Here is a 19,602-nt window from a genome sequence, read left to right on the forward strand (position 1 = left end):
ATAAGGGGTCTTGTGAAAAAGGGTTTTTTCCCCAACAAATGGCCCTGTCTATACAGGGCTTTTTATGGGAAAAAACCTCTTCCGGAAAAAGAATTGAAAGAAGATATGCAAATCCGAGCGCTATTTGCATATCCTTTTCTGCAAAAAAACTGGCAGTGTAGCCATAGCCATCTTGTGCATCTATGTCTGATATTTCTTTTCTTTATATAGTTTCAACCAGTTTGCCTCATACTGAAATTAGACTTACTGGCCTGTAATGGCTTGGATAACCTCTAGTATCCATTTTAAAAATCAGTGTTACATTAACTATCTGTCAGCCGCCTGGTACAGAGGCCAATTGAAGCGATTGTTTACATAGCATAGTTAGTAGTTTTGCAATTTCACTCTGGAGTTCCTTCAGAATGCTTGGGTGAATACCGTCTGGTCCCGGTGATTATTGTTTAATTTATCAATTTGTTCCAAAAGCTGCGCTATTGACAGTTCAATCTGGGACAGTTCCTCAGATTCAACACTTAAAAAGAATAGCTCAAGTATGGGAACGTGCCTTTCATCTTCTTCATTGAAGATTGATGCAAAAAATTCATTTAGCACTCCACAATGACCTTGTCTTCCTTGAGTTCTCCTTTCGCACCCCAATGATCCAGTGGCCCCGCTGATCGTTTGGCAGCCTTCCTGCTTCTGATGTACTTAAAAATTGATTTTCATTTTTGCGTGATTTGAAAATTCTTTTGTGGACTGACTTTAATATTTGACTTGCCAGAGTTTATGCTCTTTTCCACTTTCCTTATTAGGGCCGTGTCCAGACTCAGGGGTTTTTTCGGGAAAAGTAGCCTTTTCCCGAAAAAACTTCCCCTGCGTCCAGACTCAAGCCGCGTTCTTTCGAAATTATTTCGAAAGAACGCGGCTTTTCTTTCGATGGCGGTAAACCTCATTTCACGAGGAAGAACGCCTTCTTTCGAAAGCTCCTCTTTCGAAAGAAGGCGTTCTTCAATGTAAAGAGGCCGTCTTCGAAAGAGAGCATCCAGACTCGCTGGGTGCTCTCTTTCGAAAAAGCGGATTTCTCTTTCGAAAGAAGCCTGCAGTCTAGACATAGCCTAGGATTTGATTTCCAATTTTAAAAAGATATATCTTTTTTTATCTATGACTCTTTTATTCCATTGTTTAGCCTTAGTGGCATTTTTGGTCCTTTTTTTTGTAATTTTGGTTATACATCTCTAGATTGAGACTATTAGGGTGCTTTTAATTTTTTTTTCCATGCAGCTTGCAGGCATTTCATTCTTGTGACTGTTGCTTTTACTTTCCATTTAAATAGCTTTCTCACTTTTGTATAGTTCCTCTTTTTGAAGTTAAGTGCTACTGTCATGCTTTTTTTTTTGCTTACTCCCCTTACAAATATGTTAAATTTCATTACATTATAGATGTTCTTACCAAGTGTCATGTGGTTTGATTTATACTTAACCACTTTCTTATTTATTGCAAGCTTTAAACAGTTATTACAGTTGTTTAAGTTTTACAATTACTATACAACTTAAACCTTAAATACTATATTCTAAAGCAATTAATACAACGCAAAGCAACACAAAAGCAATTAATAGAAGATCTACTATAATACAATAATAAATTCTAATTCACTTACACTTCACCCGGATGTACCTACAGGACCAGGCAGGAGGTAATGTTTCCTTTTCTTCCCACGCAATGGAATGCCATGCACTGAGTCACCATGTAAAGGGCCTGTTTACATCTAGTTACATCAAGTAGGACCTGTGGGTCAATCCTGCCACATTCCCCCCCATCAATTTTTCTTACTAAGCCCTTTATAGCAAAGCGAGACTTAGTCATTCTAATCATATTTACCAATTAGTTATATATTGGGTAGGATACGTAAAATGCCCAATGCCCTATTTGGAGTACATCCTACTCAGGATGTTGCTGCTATTTGCATAGTTGACAGTTGTGTGGCTGCACCTGTAATTTTTCCTTATCAGAAACAGAAGTACCAGTCCAAGGTTGCTTGTTGTGTGTTCTTGACATGGTCCTGCTGTACCACACTTAATCTGCATTGTTATTCAAAACATTCCTGCCTCCCAAACCTTGCCTGTGTGCTTATGTGCACCAGACTTGAGACAGGCCTGGGTTTTGCTTTTTTAGGGATCCACGCTTTGGACAAGGCAGACATTACCATTTATTGTCAAGGCAGGGTAGTCCAGGCTCCCCTACATCAAGCTATTCAGTTCACCCCTTTGACCAGATCCTGTGCACCACTTAGGACTAAATCAAGAATTGCTTCTCCCCTTGTGGGTTCTAGGACTAGCTGCCACAAGGAGCAGTCATTAATGGTATCTAGAAACTTTATCTCTGCATCCCTTCCTGAGGTGACAAAAATGGCAAAAGTTACATGTGGTATCTAACAGATCTGGGACCCTTTGTAACATTAGCATGGTGTTCATTTTCTCATTCTCAGTGGAGAGTGTGAAGTCATGTCTACCTTCATTACGGACTTCACTTCATTTCATGATAACTCTGCAAAGCACGGTAGGTTACCAAGCAACCAACAGCTGTCACCAAGGCTATCTGTGACAAATGCACTCCTGACACAGACATGTCATAACATCATGTGTTAAGTTCTCAGGGTTGGTGCCATAGTCATTCGTAGTGATGACTTTTGACTGGCATAATAAAACTACCTGACACTTGAGGGAACTAAAGAAATGAGTCACTTTGCAGTTAAACCAGTTTATAGATTCATATATGGACAAGGAACACACAGACTGACAACAGTGATAATATGACAAGCAGGGCACTGTGTACTGTGTAATTACAGGGACCCAGAGTTTCCTGCAGAATCTGTCCCTGAGCTGGTCATGTTGCTCTGGAATCTCAGTTTTCAGGGGTTTTTTTTTTTTAATGAAGTTTTCATTCACTATGACAAGCTGACCAATGTTAACCCAGTGAAAGCGGGAGCAGTCATGTCTCTGTGTGTCTTCAGAGTCTGAAACAATAGCTCTGAGAGGTGTGAATTGCCAACAAAACTTTGAGGTCATATTTGGAAGACAGAATAGGGGGCTAGATGGACCTCTGGTCTGATTTAGTATGTCTCTTCTTTTATTCTTCTGAAACCCATAAGATGGATCAGAGAATGTCAACATTTACATCTATTTAACATGCCCCCATGTGCTTACCCCAAAATCCCAAACTGCTTTGTATACTCTCCGGTACCAGACACTTCAATCATTCCCCATCCAGCTACCAAAATGACAAATCCTACAATGCAGACATGTGTATTCAGTACAAAATTCTGTCACATGAGTAAAAAGGAAAATAGAAGGGCAGAATAAGACATACAGAGTATGAAATTAAAGTACACAAGGAATACTAGGTGGATTGTATTGCTTATTGGCATATATAATTAAATTAAAATCTTCGTTTTAAAAACCAAATAATCTGCAAAGATGCTACAAAACAGGTGATTCTAACTAGGATGGGGGCATTTGTGATTGCTCCAAATTATACTTGTAGTTGTTTGAAAAACTATAAATATTGTCTATGAAAAAAATCCCCAAAGGAAACAAAAAGTGTCCATTGTCTGAGAACCTTAGGCTATGTCTAGACTGCAGGCTTCTTTCGAAAGAGGCTCTTTCGAAAGCATCTTTCGAAAGAGCCTCTTTCGAAAGATCGCGTCTAGACTGCAGGCGGATCTTTCGAAAGAGAAATCCGCTTTTTCGAAAGAGAGCACCCAGCGAGTCTGGATGCTCTCTTTCGAAGACGGCCTCTTTACATTGAAGAACGCCTTCTTTCGAAAGAGGAGCTTTCGAAAGAAGGCGTTCTTCCTCGTGAAACGAGGTTTACCGCCATCGAAAGAAAAGCCGCGTTCTTTCGAAATAATTTCGAAAGAACGCGGCTTGAGTCTGGACGCAGGGGAAGTTTTTTCGGGAAAAGGCTACTTTTCCCGAAAAAACCCCTGAGTCTGGACACGGCCTTAGTGTGGAGAATTTTCAGTGAATCTACATTAATGGATCTAAAAGTGACTAGAGCAATTTCAAAAAACAGCTGGAGAGAGAAGCTGCAGAACTTGATTTCATTTACAAGTTTGACAGCTGTATTCGGGGTTTGAACAAAGACCTGACTTGGATGGATTTCTATATTCCACACCCTAATAAAAAGCAAAGCACTGGGTACTTACATCCACTCTATTAGCCTCATTTAGCACGGACACTCTAATTGATAAGTTTTTTTCCCCTACTTTTTTCCTTCTCTTTCCATCCCCATCCCCTCTCTTTCTATGCTATTTATTTGTACCTTGGACCCCTTACGCCATTCATCTGAAGAAGTGCATTTTGCTTATGAAAGCTCATAATACCATCTACATGTTTTGTTAGATGTACTGCAGAACTATTTCTAAGGTGCTGCAGAACTATTTGTGTTTTTTTAAGTTTTTTCAGTTACAGACTAACACGGCTGCCCCTCTAAGACTAAGCAAATATAGTTTGCTCCTGTTTGCTTATGTTTGCTAGATACTCAGCTAGTTGAATTACAGAATCATAGAACTGGAAGGAATCTCAAGAGATCAAGTCCAATCCCCTGCATTCATTGGAAGGACAAAGCACCATCTAGATCATCTCTGACAGGTGTTTGTCTAACCTGCTCTTAAATATCTCCCATGATGGAGATTCCAAAACCTCCCTAGGCAATTTTTCCAGTGCTTAGCAGCCCTGACAGTTAGGAAGTTTTTCCTAATGACCAACATACCCTCCCTCCCCCTTCCTATAATTTAAGCCCATTGCTTCTTGTCCTTTTCTCAGAGGTTAAGGAGAATATATTTTTTCTACATTCTCCGTGTACAAACCTGGTAGGTCAGGGATGGGGAACCTTTTGGGTTAGGGGTCACTGACTTACAGAAAAATAAGTAAGAAGCCACACACAAGTGAGAAACAAACCCCCCTACCCCAAAATTAGCCTCCACAAAATAACTCACAGATATGGTCCCTAATTGAGAAGCAGAAAAAAAAAAAGAAACACTAAACTCACTTATGCAAATCCAGGTGTCAGAGTTTCCCTTGTGCTCCAGCACCATGGGAGGAGGGAGGGGTGCCAAGGCTCAGGCCCTCCCCCCTCAGGCTGGATTAACTCTTCTAGGAATTTGGAGCTAGGAGATTTTCTGGGACCTCCAGGATCTGGGATGGGGCCAAAAATGAGGGGTTCTCTGTGTTGTTGGGGGCTGCCAGGGAGGGGGCTGGAGGTGAGAGTGCAGGATCTGGGCAGGAGGTGGGGTGCAGAAGCAGTCTGGGGGGAAGTTAAGTGCGGGCAGGGGGCAGGGGATTGGGGTGCTTACCTGGAGCAGCTTCTGAGTGGGGGTGACAGGTGGATCCACACCACCCCATGCTTGCATGATTCCTGGCCAATGGGAGCCTGTAGGCAAGTGCTTCCCTGCGCCGCTGTTTCCCCAGCTGGAACTTTACTAGTATAACTGCTTCTGCCAGGGGGGCCAACAGATTTGCAGGGCCCCTGGGCAAATTGGGGGGGGGGGGCAGTTCCGTGATCCCAGAAGAGGCAGGCCTTGGGCAGAAGAGGCAGGGCTGGGGGCAGTCAGCCCTCAGCACTGCCCAGCGGGGCCAACAGTTACTGCGGGTCCCAGGGCAAGGTGTGGGAGGGCCAGTTTTGTGCCCCCGGAATGGGCGGGGCCTCAGGCAGAAGGGCAGGGCCAGGGCTGCCCACCCTCAGTGCCACTCAGGCTGTGGCACTGTCCCCTTCCCCCCAAAGCCATGCAGAGCAGCCGCTCCAGGGCTCCAGCAGGGATTCAAAGGAAAACCAGGCTCCAGCTGCTGTCACTGCAGCAACAGCAGTGGCCAGAGCCACAGGCCCTTTTGAATCACTAGGCCCCAGAGCAACTACCCTCTTTGTTGACCCTGTTGGTGGGCCAGGTGCTGCCTGGACCACATGGTGCTCCAGCGGTGATTTAAAGGGCCCAGGGTGCTGGTGGCAGTTGGGGTTTCCAGGCCCTTTTGTATCGCTAGACCCTAAAGCAACTGCCCCTTTTGTCCCCCTTGACAGCAGACCTGGCTTCTGCACTATGGGCTTCAGCCTACATTGGTCTGTCAGTCAGGAATCATGCCTCTTCACACACTGACTGATGCAATTACACTGGCAGAAGCCCTTACTATAGACCCAAACAAAATTCTTTGGCGCAGAATCGTCTTTTTTGTTATTTTTATGTACAGCATCTGACACCACAGAACCCTAATCCAGGCCTCTATTTGATACCATTAGACAAATAATAAATATGATTTTTTAAAATGTTTTTGAAGCTGCTGCAGAATCCCCAGTGTCTTGAGCCATTGGCTAAAGAAACCAGAGGACCTTGAAGCTGAATTTAGCTCAGATTTGCAAGTAAATGTGCAGACTGCATGGAGGCAACATGTTATGGCTGTTCAACAAGGCACAGAAGTCAGCACGTGCAGGATATCGTGACTTTTTTGTATAGGAGCTTACAAATGTAGAGAAGTGGAACAAGGTTATAGCATCATTCCCGACACTTGGGCTATGTCTAGACTGGCATGATTTTCCGCAAATGCTTTTAACGGAAGAGTTTTTCTGTTAAAAGCATTTGTGGAAAAGAGCGTCTAGATTGGCACGGACGCTTTTCCGCAAAAGCACTTTTTGTAGAAAAGCGTCCGTGGTAATCTAGACACAGTTTTGCGCAAGAAAGCCCCGATCGCCATTTTCGCCATTGGGACTTTTTTGCGCAAAACAGTTTTTAGCTGCCTACACTGGCCCTCTTGCGCAAGAGCATTTGCGCAAGATGGCTTTTTCCTGAGCGGGAGCAGCATAGTATTTGCGCAAGAATACTGACAATCTTACATTAGATTGTCAGTGTTCTTGCGCAAATTCAAGCAGCCACTGTAGACAGCTGGCAAGTTTTTCCGCAAAAGCAGCTGCTTTTGCGGAAAAACTTGCCAGTCTGGATGCACCCTTAGTGTTTAAGGACAGTGTTAGGAAATACATATATGTATCCTATATGTGACCCAATATAATATTGATTCAATCTACCATCATATACTAAAGTTTCTGGTAGTAGTATAATAGTAACATGTATCTATTGTAATAAATAATTGAATCAAGTAATAAATAATTGAATCAATTAATTGTATATAATATTACTGTATTATAAAACTTTACCAAGTGAGGTGCTTTAAAAAGCCTCTGACTCTGATGGTCAATATAATTATAAAATGTTTGTTTTAACACTATATAAGGTGTTATGGATACTCTTTGGCATAAGGTTTAACAATCTCTGTACAAACAAAGTCAGAAACAAATCTGTCCCAGGCAGAAGGGCACATCAAAACTATTTACTTGTCTATGATGCACATTAGATATAGTGGAATAAAAAATGGAAGTCCTATTATGTACAGCAGATGGGAAGCTCTCCAGAAGGGAAAAACAGCATGAGGTCATCTTGCCTCCAAAGCAATGTAACTGAACTTTGGAAGATATAAGCAAAGGCAGAAGCCATCTTTGGCATCCACCCCCAAGGAAACAGAGCTCTTGCAAACTGAGAAAGATGGGTGAGGTTACTGAGGTCCCTTGTAACTGAATACAAGTGATACACTAGCTTAGGTACAGATCTTTCACCTAGGAAGACAAGGAACACAAGTCCCTTGCTCTTGTGTGGAAGATCCTGACTGATGGGAATCGTCAATGGCTGGAAAGAAGAGAGATTGGTAAGAAATCTATCTTGAACCAAGGCTGTACCTTGTTTAGTCTTAGTCTTTTTACCCTAATTTATTTGTTACCATCTCTACTTTTTATTTCTTTTACTTGACATTACAACTTTTCTACTATATATTTGAGAAAATTTGTGTATATGTGTCTGTCCTTCCATCCATCTGTCTGTGAATCTGTTCAAGAACTCCTAAATGGTAAGAGCTAGGGCCACCAAATTTAGTATGCAGCTTTGTGTTATAATTTAAAGCAAGGCAAGGATCTGGGTGTGCCAGGACAATGGGATGTGCCTGGAATGTGATTGTTTTTCATAAAATGGAAAGGGAGGAGTCTGCTACCAGAGACAGTTGTACTGCATAATGGCCACAGGGGGGCAGCAAAAGGCCAGAGATGGGGATCATAACTGCATTGGGGCAGCAGGTGGCAGGGGAGGAGAAAGGGACAATTATCTACTATATATTTGAGTTTGCCTGTTTGTGTGTCTATTCCTGTCTATCTATCCCCCTGCCAGGGAACATGAACCCTGCCCCCTGGCTGTGCCCACTGGAGCTGCAGCAGCCATGGACTGGTATTTCTCACCTGGCCCCAAGCTGCAGGAGTGACACAGGGATAGGGTTGTCCTCTCTCCCTGGGGCTTCTCGACAAGTTGCACTGTGAAACAATCCCTGTAAAAAGTATACTTTGCCAGCAAATTGGAATGTTTAATTCATGAATGTTCTGGATATAATTTTTCCTTTACAGAAAAAGAATAAGAAAAGACAATAGGTTATGTATATTCACCGATTGAACTTGCTATTCAAGCAGGATATGGATATGTGACACTCTTAAAACAAACATCAGACATCTCAGAGCCAGCGCCAGCCCTTAGATGCCAAACTAAATCATGGTCAATATAGACGAGCTGTGCCAAAGATTGCTTTAGATCTTCTTCGCCCTTTCCTTGGACTTGCTTAATAAATGAGTGACACATGGATGGTCCTCCACAAAAGTACCATCAGAAACCGATCAACTTAAAAGTCAAGCACAAAACAGCTATAGCAAAAAAGTACTGCTCACATATATCAGAATGTATTATGATAACTCTACAGACATTAAAGGACACACGCCAGATTCATGCCGATGTTACTGAAAGCAGTTTCTGGCCCTGTGTGTGTTAATTGACTGTCATGTTTGGAAGTGGAATAACAAAGGAGATCCTTCTTCATTTTGCTCTTTGGTGGATTATATTTTAAAATATCATCATTTATTATTGTTGTTAGCTTGTATTTATACAGAGCCTTTTATTCCAAAAGATGTCAGCTGCTATGGGCTGGATTATGTTACTCTTCTCATGCTGAGATTTATCCTACTAGGTAATTAGTTCCACTGACTTCAGTGAGGCTCAGCAGGTAAGTGTACTGTAATGTGGCTAAAGGATTCACACTTTATCCCTGTATAAATCCAGGCATTACTTCCTCCCACTGTGCAGAACAAGTGGTATACAGGACCCTGCACAATAGTGAAGGTTGGGGAATTTTGGCCACAAACAATCCTCCAGTCTGATGGCCTGCATAAAAACAGACCAACTATTGTACCCAAATAAGAAAGGAAAGATAGAGATATGTCTGGATAGCCTGGACCATGCAGAGAAGAGTTTTAAATCTGAAGTGGTGAAGAAGCAGGATGTGAAGAGGGGTGTGAGAAAATCAGAAAGATGCCCCATGTAGATCACTGGGCTTGAACAAAGACAGTAAGGCTGTGTCTAGACTGGCCAGTTTTTCCAGAAAATCAGCCGCTTTTCCGGAAAAACTTGCCAGCTGTCTACACTGGTCGCTTGAATTTCTGCAAAAGCACTGACTTCCTACTGTCTGAAATCAATGCTTCCTGTGGAAATACTATTCTGCTCCAGTTCGGGCAAAAGTCCCTTTTGAGCAAAGCTTTTGCGCAAAAGGGCCAGTGTAGACAGCTCAGATTTGTTTTCCGCAAAAAAGCCCCGATCGTGAAAATGGCGATCAGGGCTTTTTTGTGGAAAAACGTGTCTAGATTGGCACGGATGCTTTTCCGCAAAAAGTGCTTTTGCAGAAAAGCTTCGATGCCAATCTAGATGCTCTGTTCCGAAAATGCTTTTAACGGAACACTTTTCTGTTAAAAGCATTTCCAGAAAATCATGCCAATCTAGACGCAACCTAACTGTATGTTGCATTATAAAGCCAGTCTTTCATGCCTTTAATACCTCATTGTTACATCAAAAGCTAGGTATGAGACGCTTCCAGCCCACTTAATTAGCCTCATTAGCACTGGTCCCACAATTGGTAGGTACCTTTTCTTTTTTTTTTCTTTTATTAAAATACTTGCTTTCTGTTACTCCTTTCCAGGTCATCATCTCAGGAAATGGGTTTTGCCCACGAAAACCTCATGATACTAAGCCCTGATTTACACGAGGGAGTTATTTTGAAGTAACTCTCCTTATTTCAAAATAACAAGCGGAGTGTCTCCACTGCCAAGCCTGTTATTTCAAAATAGTATTTCCAAATAGTGGTTGTATGGACACTCCACTGCTGCTATTTCAAAATAAGTACTCCCCAAAGTCATTCAAAATAATTACTGCCCAGTGCTTTCTGGGGCTAAAATTGAGGTAGAGTGTCCACATTAGCGGAGCCTGCCTTGGACTAATTTCAAGGCTTCCCAGTAGTGGGGACATGCTTTTTCAAAACAGTTATTTTGGGAATTATTATTTCAAAATAAGTTATTTCAAAATATTTTTCTAGTGTAGACATGCCTTAAGGTGCCACAGGGCTACTAGTTGTTTTGAAAGTTACAGACTAACACGGCTACACCTCTGAGACCAGTAGATCATGTTAGTGCTCTCATCAAAAAAGGTCCAAACACATAGAACTACCTGGAACTAATTAGATGGAGCTGAATCAAACCTGTTGAGATTCATACATATATTTGCAGGCATGTATCAGGCTTGAGACAAAGGTTCCTAAGGTACCTCCTCCAGCTTGGTGTAATTGCCCTTTACTGTGCTTTGAAAGTCATTATTTCTCCAACTCACTGTGTTTTGAGAGCATTGAAAGCAATTAGGATTCAGGAATCCTCGCACAGATAATCAGCTCATGTTGATTGTTGGTGTGTTGTGCGATTTCTTATCATCACTCTCTGTTTTTCATATCCATTTCCTTGATGAAAGGAAAACTACAAATTAAGGGAAAGCCTTGGCAATTTGCTGCCACAGTGACAAGCTATGAGGTGGAATTTAAATTATTTCATCCTTTGAAGGGAGAATATCTGGACTGAGCGCTCAGTTCCAGATTGCAAGGGAAACACAATAGCAGCAATACTTGTTTTAGGTTTCATATTAACACCCAGCAGCAAAGTATCTGAGTGCCTTCCACATAAATCCACATCTTCAAAGTGATATACAAGAAATACATTGCCTCACACTTGTGGGGTGGTTAAGTATCATTGTCCTTGATTCCACAAAGCATGCAAGCATGTTTAGCCTTAAGCAGGCGAGTAATCCTATAGAAGTCAGTGGAATTATTTCCCTTCTTAAAGTAATGCATATACCAAAGAGATATTCTGAACTGGGCCTATTCTCTCCATTTCTTTCACCGGTAGAATCCCCAGGGATTTCAGTGGGATTGGAATCTGGAACTCAGAAGAGAGTATGTAAATTGCTCCAGACCGCAAAGGAAATAAATAAGTATCAGAGTTTGGATTTTGTTAGAGCCCAGGGCAAGCATACAGAAAGCTATTCTGATGCATTGCTGGAATGGAACAATTGTCTTTCCTTGAGCTCACACCCACACACAAGATATTCCTCAATGAAACCTTGGCCAAGAGCTTCCAACATGGAGAACTATTCATAGGATTCTATGTGAGCCCAGCAGATTCACCGATGGTCTCATACACGCAAGTGGCATTCCAACTACTATTAAAGGCAGAAGGCTATTTGCCAGGAGGAAAAGTGAGCCATGGTGGCAGTATAAAGAAGAATGTTTCTGAAGAAATTCAAGTAAGGGAAGTGAAGTTGGTACATTACAGCAAGCAGCAATGTGGCAGAACAACGCTGGAATAAACATCAACCACTGACAATTAGAATAAGGAAAAGCAAAGAACAGCCAAACTTACCTGCCACACCATGAATCAAGATGTGGCCCCTTGCTAACAGGGATGACTATGACCAACATAGCTGGTTGAAATCCTTTATATTTGAAATCCAACAAGAATAATTGTTAACATTTTGAACTTTCTGGAAAAAAAAACAACAAATGGTCCGGTAGCACTTTATAGACTAACAAAACATGTAGATGGTATCATAAGCTTTCGTGGGCACAGCCCACTTCTTCAGATGACCCCAGGGTCATGATACCATCTACATTTTTATGTAGATGGTATCTACAAAGCTTATGATACCATCTACATGTTTTGTTAGTCTATAAAGTGCTACCGGATCATTTTTTTTATTCTGTAACAGACTAACTTGGCTACCCCCTGAAGCTTTTGGAAAAAATATCACTGTCTCTGTAATTTCCTTGTTTCATTGCCAACTACAGAGCTGGTTGATATTTCTTGAATTGCAATGGACTTTTGGATTTTGAATTTCAGCAGAATAATAGGAGAATTGGGGAAATTAGAAAAAAACCCTCATATATTAGTTTTCTTACGAGCTCTAAAATTAAACAGAACATTTAGCATGCAAGCAGGGCTCAGCATGTCCCAAGCCTGGCACAAATATGGTTCAGTGTTGCCTCTCACCACCACTGGGAATTAACAATTATTGTGTCATGGGGTTGTTCACTCACTGCTAGGGCGCCTCCTTGTGGTGGTGTCTGCAGTGTCTGTTCAGTCTGATGCTTCCTTCTGTCCCTCATTTCTGCTGAGAATGCTCTCACACTGTAGGAGTTCCAGTGCTTTTTCTTTAGGACTCAGGATGCTCCTTCTTCATGTCTTGTCCCATCAGCCAGGTCATGATAGCATTCCCCTTTTGGGGTGTCAAACTTTCAATGGATTGGCTGACTGGGTATAATTCTCGGCAGTTCTCCAATTCCAGGCTATGTCAGTTCCCCAGTAGTGACTAGAGGAACCTTTATCACCTCTGCTCAGGTTACAGGTCAGGAACCCTACAATCAGCAACCAATGTCTACTCCATCCCTCAATCCCTGTTGCCATTTCCCTGGGCTGCTTCCTCTTCCACCTCTATAAGACTTAAGCCCTCTGGATAAACTCTGCCTTCAAGGCCAGAATCCCAGGACTTATAAACCCTTCCTGGATTTACCCCCTTTCCTCTCTAAGTCCAGAGAGTTAGACTGCTGACAACCATATTGCAGTCTCCTTGGGTACGTCTACCCCGTGTCTTAACAAGCCGCCCATTATTTCAAAATATTTTTGGAAATAATGGGTGCGCTATTTCAGCATCCTTGTAACCTTCATACCACGAGGATTAAGGGATGTCTCAAAATTGGGCATTATTTCAAAATCTGGCACTGTACATGTGCCAAATTTCAAAATAAGCTATTTTGAAATTCAGTCGACATAAGATATGCAAGTTGCATAGCACAAGTTGCATATCTTATTTCGACTTTAGGGTGCTGTGTAGATGCACCCCTTGTGTCCTCACTTCCTGACCTTACAGCAGCCCCACCTGCTCCTGCTCATCTTCAATCTGTGCTTGCCTATCAAGCTTATCTCTCTTCCAGGTGTAGCTTGTCAGTTAACCCCATCTGAGCCTCTTTAACCCTTTCCAGGCTCATGTGGGGCAGACAATTCATCTCATATTGCTAGAGCGGGGAGGAATGTGTTCTGCTTGTTCTGCTGCAAAATTAAATATATTTTGTCAGTAAACCAAATATTGGGATGAAAACCAACACATTTTCATGTGAAAACCAAAAAGTTTCCAGCGACAAATTGTTGTTTTTTAACGAATAATCAAAGCAGACACTTTTTGTGAAAAAGGTCAGTTACTCTTAAAACAAAACAAACCCCCAAAATAATTTTCCATCAAAAATGTTTCCCCAGATTTACATTAGTGTAGCTGAGGACACAATATAGAACAGCATTCCGAGGACATTCTACAGTTCTGTGATTCTGTGAACATTCTGCTATCTCTCTGTTAACTAAACAAACTAAGGGTATGTCTAGACGACAATGCTTTTGCTGAACAAGGTACACAAAATGCACTCCTTTTTTTGCAGAAAAAGGTACGCAAAGCCTTTAGGGTAAGTCTAGACTGCAGGGTTTTTTTTGAGATACCACAGGTATCCTGAAAAAATTCCACCGTGTCCAGAGAACACATTTGCTCTTCCACTTTTTTTTGTGGAAGAGCAGATGCACTTTTTCAGAAGCCCTGTCTTCCTTCCATGAGGAAGAAGGGATCTTCTAAAAAAAGGGGGTTTTCCCCCAAATCTGGCCCAGTTTGGAAAAGCCTCTTCCAAATTTTTTTTGGAAAAGCCTCTTCCAAAAAAACCACAACCAAAAGTGGAAAATGGTACGCAAAATGCAGAGTGCATTTTGCGTACCTTCTTCCACAAAAATGTTGTAGTCTAGACATACCCTTAATGTAGTGTAGATGTAACAAAAATTGTCGAACTTCATCTGTGGCATAGCTCCCTTGATTTTTGAGTTACAATTAACAATGGATTTAGTTCTTTCCTTTGAATTATTAAAGAAAGAAAGAAAGAAAGAAAGAAAGAAAGAAAGAAAGAAAGAAAGAAAGAAAGAAAGAAAGAAAGAAAGAAAGAAAGAAACTGTCTGTCTGTCTGTCTGTCTGTCGCTAACATCATGCCTAGATTTAAGCATATGAGAAACTCCATTTACTTCAACTGCCTAAGCACCTTGCTGAAGCAAGACCTATATTATTATTCAGCATGCACAGATATATATTTTTTTGCTCCTAAAAGCCAAACAATAACCCAAATTACAATGGAGTGAATCCTAAATAGTCCCCTTGACTTCAGTGGAGTTAGTCCAGATTATCATTTACACAAGATTAGTATCTGGAGCTATACAAATAAATAAGGATAATTTAGGGTGTAAACAGTTATGTTCATTCCTAACTTTAAGCATATGACTACAGCAATGATGTCTACAGTCATTACAGTTAATTGTGTACAAATCTTTGCCTGATCTGGGCCTAAAAGATTATATATATAACATATTTAGCATTTAGGCCTGAACTAGAATCTTCTCTCAGAACAGATAAAAACAAAGCCTTAGTAAGTTACAGCTAAACATAATACTACAAATTTATCCTGTGGAGTGCTAATATTGATACATGCCAACTCCACATCATTGTTAATATTTAATATTACATTATATTCTGTTGTAAAGGTAAAAGTGTCCTCAAACATAAAGGGCCAGATCCTTAAGTAGTATAAACTGGCAGAGCTCTGCTGCCTTTAATGGAGCTACACCAATGTAAATCAGCTGAGGAACTTCCGCTATATATTAAATATAACAGCTGCTTACCAAGAAATTGTAAATAAACTTAATTTAGAAATTCATACACTGTATATATATTAAACAGATATTACCATCAAAACACCATCCTTACAATCTGGTGCTGACCTCACAACATAGTCTTTGTGTTTAGCTAAGTTAGCTAATTGTATTTTTTGTTGTTGGTTTATTTTTGTTGTTTTAGCGACACGCTAGTTTCCTGTACAATTTCAACAGTAATCCAGATGAGCTTTGCCACTTAATAAGCTTAGACGCTGAAGTGGAGACTGCTGCAGGCATCTGTGCTATGATACCTGGTCAAAAAAAGGAGGAAAAGCAGGGTAAAAAAATAGCAACATTTTACTCCTTTTATATTGATTGATTCAATGTCAAATGTTTGCTTTGTTATTGATTTTGATCAGATTCACTCCTATAATGAGAAAACCACCAATCTTTTCTGCCCTCATTACTCATAAAAACAATTGCTACAACAAATTTAGACTTTTTATTTCCGACTTCAATAGCTGAAAACTAGGGATTTTTAAGGATGGTTACAAGCTTAATTTAATCATAAACTGTAAGGTGAACCATTCTAATCTGGCAAAGTAGTTCTAAAGTTATTTGTAGTTTTCTCTTAGTGGTAGATAGTATACTTACAATGCTCTAAAATTATTTCCTTTTGAAGCAGAGTTTTAGGAGAAAAGCAATATCAGTAGTATGTTGCAACTGAAAATCTTCATTGAATCAGCAAACACAGTTTTCCTAGGCTGATGTTTGACATTTTTATTAATGTAGTATTAAAAATTGTATAATTAGTGGAGACAAATAATGTAGTCAGATTATTTTAATTTGTTTAGTATTGCATCACTATTTTTATTATGTTAAATATTTTGTGTGGATGGGAGTTGGAAAATGAAAATAAAAAACCTTGGAATAGTGTTAATGAATAATATCTATCTACGTGTGTGTGTGTGTATGTATATATGTTTGTATGATAGAAATTTACATACAAACACAAACACACATCTATTTGCCCTTATATCCACCCATAGTAATAATACTAAAAGACATGAAAAGGTGTTTTACCTACCTGCACCCCCCAAAATTACTTTTTCATTGCAAATAAGTAGAATTTTTCAAGGCTTAGATATATATATAGATAGATAGATAGATAGATACTCATGCACAAAATTGTATATACAAACACATTATTGTCACACAGAAAAGAAGACATGAAAAATCACATACCATATTAAAAAAATTCTCAGTGTGATTTCATAGCACTACATAAGGTATCAAAATAAAGGCAACTAAATTACAGGAAATTCCAAATTGGATTTTCTGTTTTATTTTAAACAAGCAGTGAAAACATTTCAGGAAGGGAAATATTCAGTTGTGAGTTTATTCTCTATAAAATTCAGAATTTTTTTAATGTCTGGATTAAATTATTATTGTTGGAACAATGATCGCCACATAAAGTTCTTTGAAAGTATGCACAAGCTTTTGGGTGACTGTAATTCTGAATGAACATTATCAAACCATATTTAAGATTTCAAGTTAGTTTCTACAATTTGAGCCTTAATATTAAACAGTTATCTCTGCCAAGTATTAGTTTCATATGTTAATATCATTTTTTATTAACAGAATACAAATATCTCTTGCGGTAGTACATCTTTCATTGCTAGCGGCTTTCATATCAAATGTCACAGCAAATTTTATTTTCACTAATAGATTAAGACTTGTACATTGTATTAGTGAAAGAGAACAGTATAACTGGATGACACTAAAATTATAGAACATATTATACTACAGCACATAATGGTGTGCTAAATTACAGAGCATTTCTGTCCTACCCACGCACCAAAATGGTACCAGAAGTTCTGCCAAATATTTTTTATTGCTTCTTTGGAGAAAACTTCACCTTTCGAGAATCTCACTATACCCCTTGTCAAAATATCACATTATACAATTCACTGGAAGTGAACTTATTGCTAAATACCCATTAGGTTCCCAGGAGATGCCTTACATTAATTGTTTAGTGAAAGCACCCTGCGGCTATCACAAGGGAAGAACATTAAATGCATAAAAAGAGAAGTTGACAGAGATCCCTGTAGAACAAGATGCATCTACTGACTTAAAACTTCTCCATGAAAAATCTTGCAAGCCACTGGTCATTTCGGTTTTTGTTTCATTTCTCCCCACCCCATCTCTGCTAGTGCAAATACAATTAATTTGAAAAGAAAATCAATGATGCATCAGTAGAGAAGCTTTTAAAAAGTGTGTAAGAAAAGACACTGGGAATGGTAAACAAGGAAAAAAAAAGATACGTTGGACTTGAGGTGTCTGTTTGACTTGCAGAGGAAACCAGCAACGAATTTGGAGAACAAAGAAATTGGAGAACTAATACAGTAGTAAAGAAAATAAGAAAAACAGATCATCAGGAAAGGAGAAATACAAGCTAGAAGGAGAAGATAGGAAGATTATTACAAGAAGGATGCCTCCAGAAAAAGTTATAAGCAAAACACCAATTAGTTTTTCAAGAATAAAAAAAGTACAGTTCAGAAATAAAGGGCAACAATTTTAGCAAGTAGGTACACAATATTTTCATGACTGACATGTTAACAACTCTTATATTGGCACTGTCTTTTAAAACTACAATCAATAGTTCATCTCTTGTTTATATACATACTATCTTGTTTATTTCATTGCACCTTTCTGTTTGAAATGCTTTGGAAAAGAAATTGAACTAAGTGAAGTAGTTTTCTTGTCAATATGATATGCAGCTCGCTTTTTAGGTTCAGCACTGCTGTCAAAATGCCACTAGAGGGGGCACTAGTAAAACAAGAGACAAGAATGTAACTTTTACCCTCCCCATCACCTGTGAAAACAGAACAGATATTGGTTTTTTTCCTCTCTGAATTGGAAGATCATATTATTATCATTGTTTTGGGGCTAACTGAAGGATAAGTACAGTGAAGATGCAATAAGAAAACTACCCAAAAGCCTGGACTTTATTAAATTAAATTAATTCCCCTCTTTCAGAAATACTTTATCTGAGAAAAAACAAGAAATTTGTTTATAGTCTGTTCATAGTCTTAAGGTCTAATTATAATCAACATTAGACAACACGGTGAGTGTTGGGAAGCATATGAAATCTGTTGATTCTGTTGCAGTTTGTGCTGTTATTTACATCTGTACAAAATGAATGCAAAATAGATGTGCCAATGGGACTATTCTGATTTGGGGGGTTTTCATACTCATCTGACACCCTTGTACTGAGTCTACAACTTGCATTTGACTAAAGAATTTCAGTTCTCAGAAGACTAAAACAGATAGAAAATAAGGTGCAAGTCCTTCACAGACTTTAATTTGGCTCAGACAACTTCAGGCAAAATTGTGGTTGCTTTTCTATAGCAGCCACATGAAAGAAGAAACATGTAATTATCCCCTAGGAGGCAGGGCTCTGCTAGTGACCCCATTTTTACAGATGTGGAACCAAGAAGCTAAGTGACTTGCCCTGGGTAACACAGAAGTCAGTGGTGGAGCAAGGAATTAAAGTCACAAATCCCAACACTGAAGCTAGACTTGCTGGGCCATCCTTTCTTTGTAAGCTAAAGTCCTGGTCTTAAGAATCTATTACTGTTCTCATTAGCATCAGCTTTAGACCAATAGAGCGGCACTGTGTCTGATTCTTTCCACAACTGAAAGAGAGAAGGAATTAGGATAGGGATCTGCAATCTCACCTGACCCTAGGTCTACACTTACCCAGAGGTCAATGCTCTGGAGATCAATCTTCTGGAGTTCGATTTAGCAGGTCTAGTAAGGACCGACTAAATCAACAACTGATGGCACCCCCATTGGCCTCAGTACTCCACAGGGTTGCGATGAGTAAATTAAGTTGACAGAAAAGTTTCTCCCATTGACCTCCAGTGGTGGGAACTCCACAGAAAGATGATTTAACGTTCGTCGACTCCAGCTACGCTGTTCTTGTACCTGGAGTTGTGTACCTTGTCAGTTTTATCTGGTAGTGCAGAGCTGGCCTGAGTGTCCTAACAATTGGCCTGTGGAGCATGAGAGGTATCTTCCTCATTCTCCCCTATTGAAGCTGACCCACTTTAACTCAATAATTGATCATTCAGTTGAGACAGAAAAAGAGTTAGAATGACTCTGCTGGCCAGTTGTTAGAGCATGAAGCTGACAGGCGTTCATGTCCATTCTTCTCAAACAGGACAGGGGGAACTTGAACTAGTAGTCGCTCACATCCCAAGTGAATACCCTAACCACTGAGCTAAAAGTTGTAAGGAAAGTAGTTTCTCCCTCCATGATTTTGTGGAGTCAAGCAGTCTGTAAGCATCCCTACCAGCCTAGGCTCCACATGTAACTAGGCAGGGGAGGGGAGCACCTACCTCTCCCCACAGTTAACAGATTGCTAGCAGGAACTGGTGCCTACCTGCAACT

At 40.1% G+C, this 19,602-nt stretch overlaps 1 long non-coding RNA gene across 1 annotated transcript; it reads left to right on the top strand.

Annotated features, from left to right (window-relative positions):
* Positions 1–13,832: 13,832 nt before the first annotated feature.
* LOC142827553 (uncharacterized) lies at positions 13,833–17,731 on the top strand. Its single transcript, XR_012902223.2, has 3 exons — positions 13,833–13,872; positions 15,350–15,485; positions 17,503–17,731. It is a non-coding gene; the product is annotated as an uncharacterized LOC142827553 (long non-coding RNA).
* The last annotated feature ends 1,871 nt before the right edge of the window (positions 17,732–19,602 follow it).

Source organism: Pelodiscus sinensis, chromosome 3 (assembly GCF_052426305.1).
Source record: "Pelodiscus sinensis isolate ZL-2025 chromosome 3, ASM5242630v1, whole genome shotgun sequence".
Taxonomy (NCBI): domain Eukaryota; kingdom Metazoa; phylum Chordata; order Testudines; family Trionychidae; genus Pelodiscus; species Pelodiscus sinensis.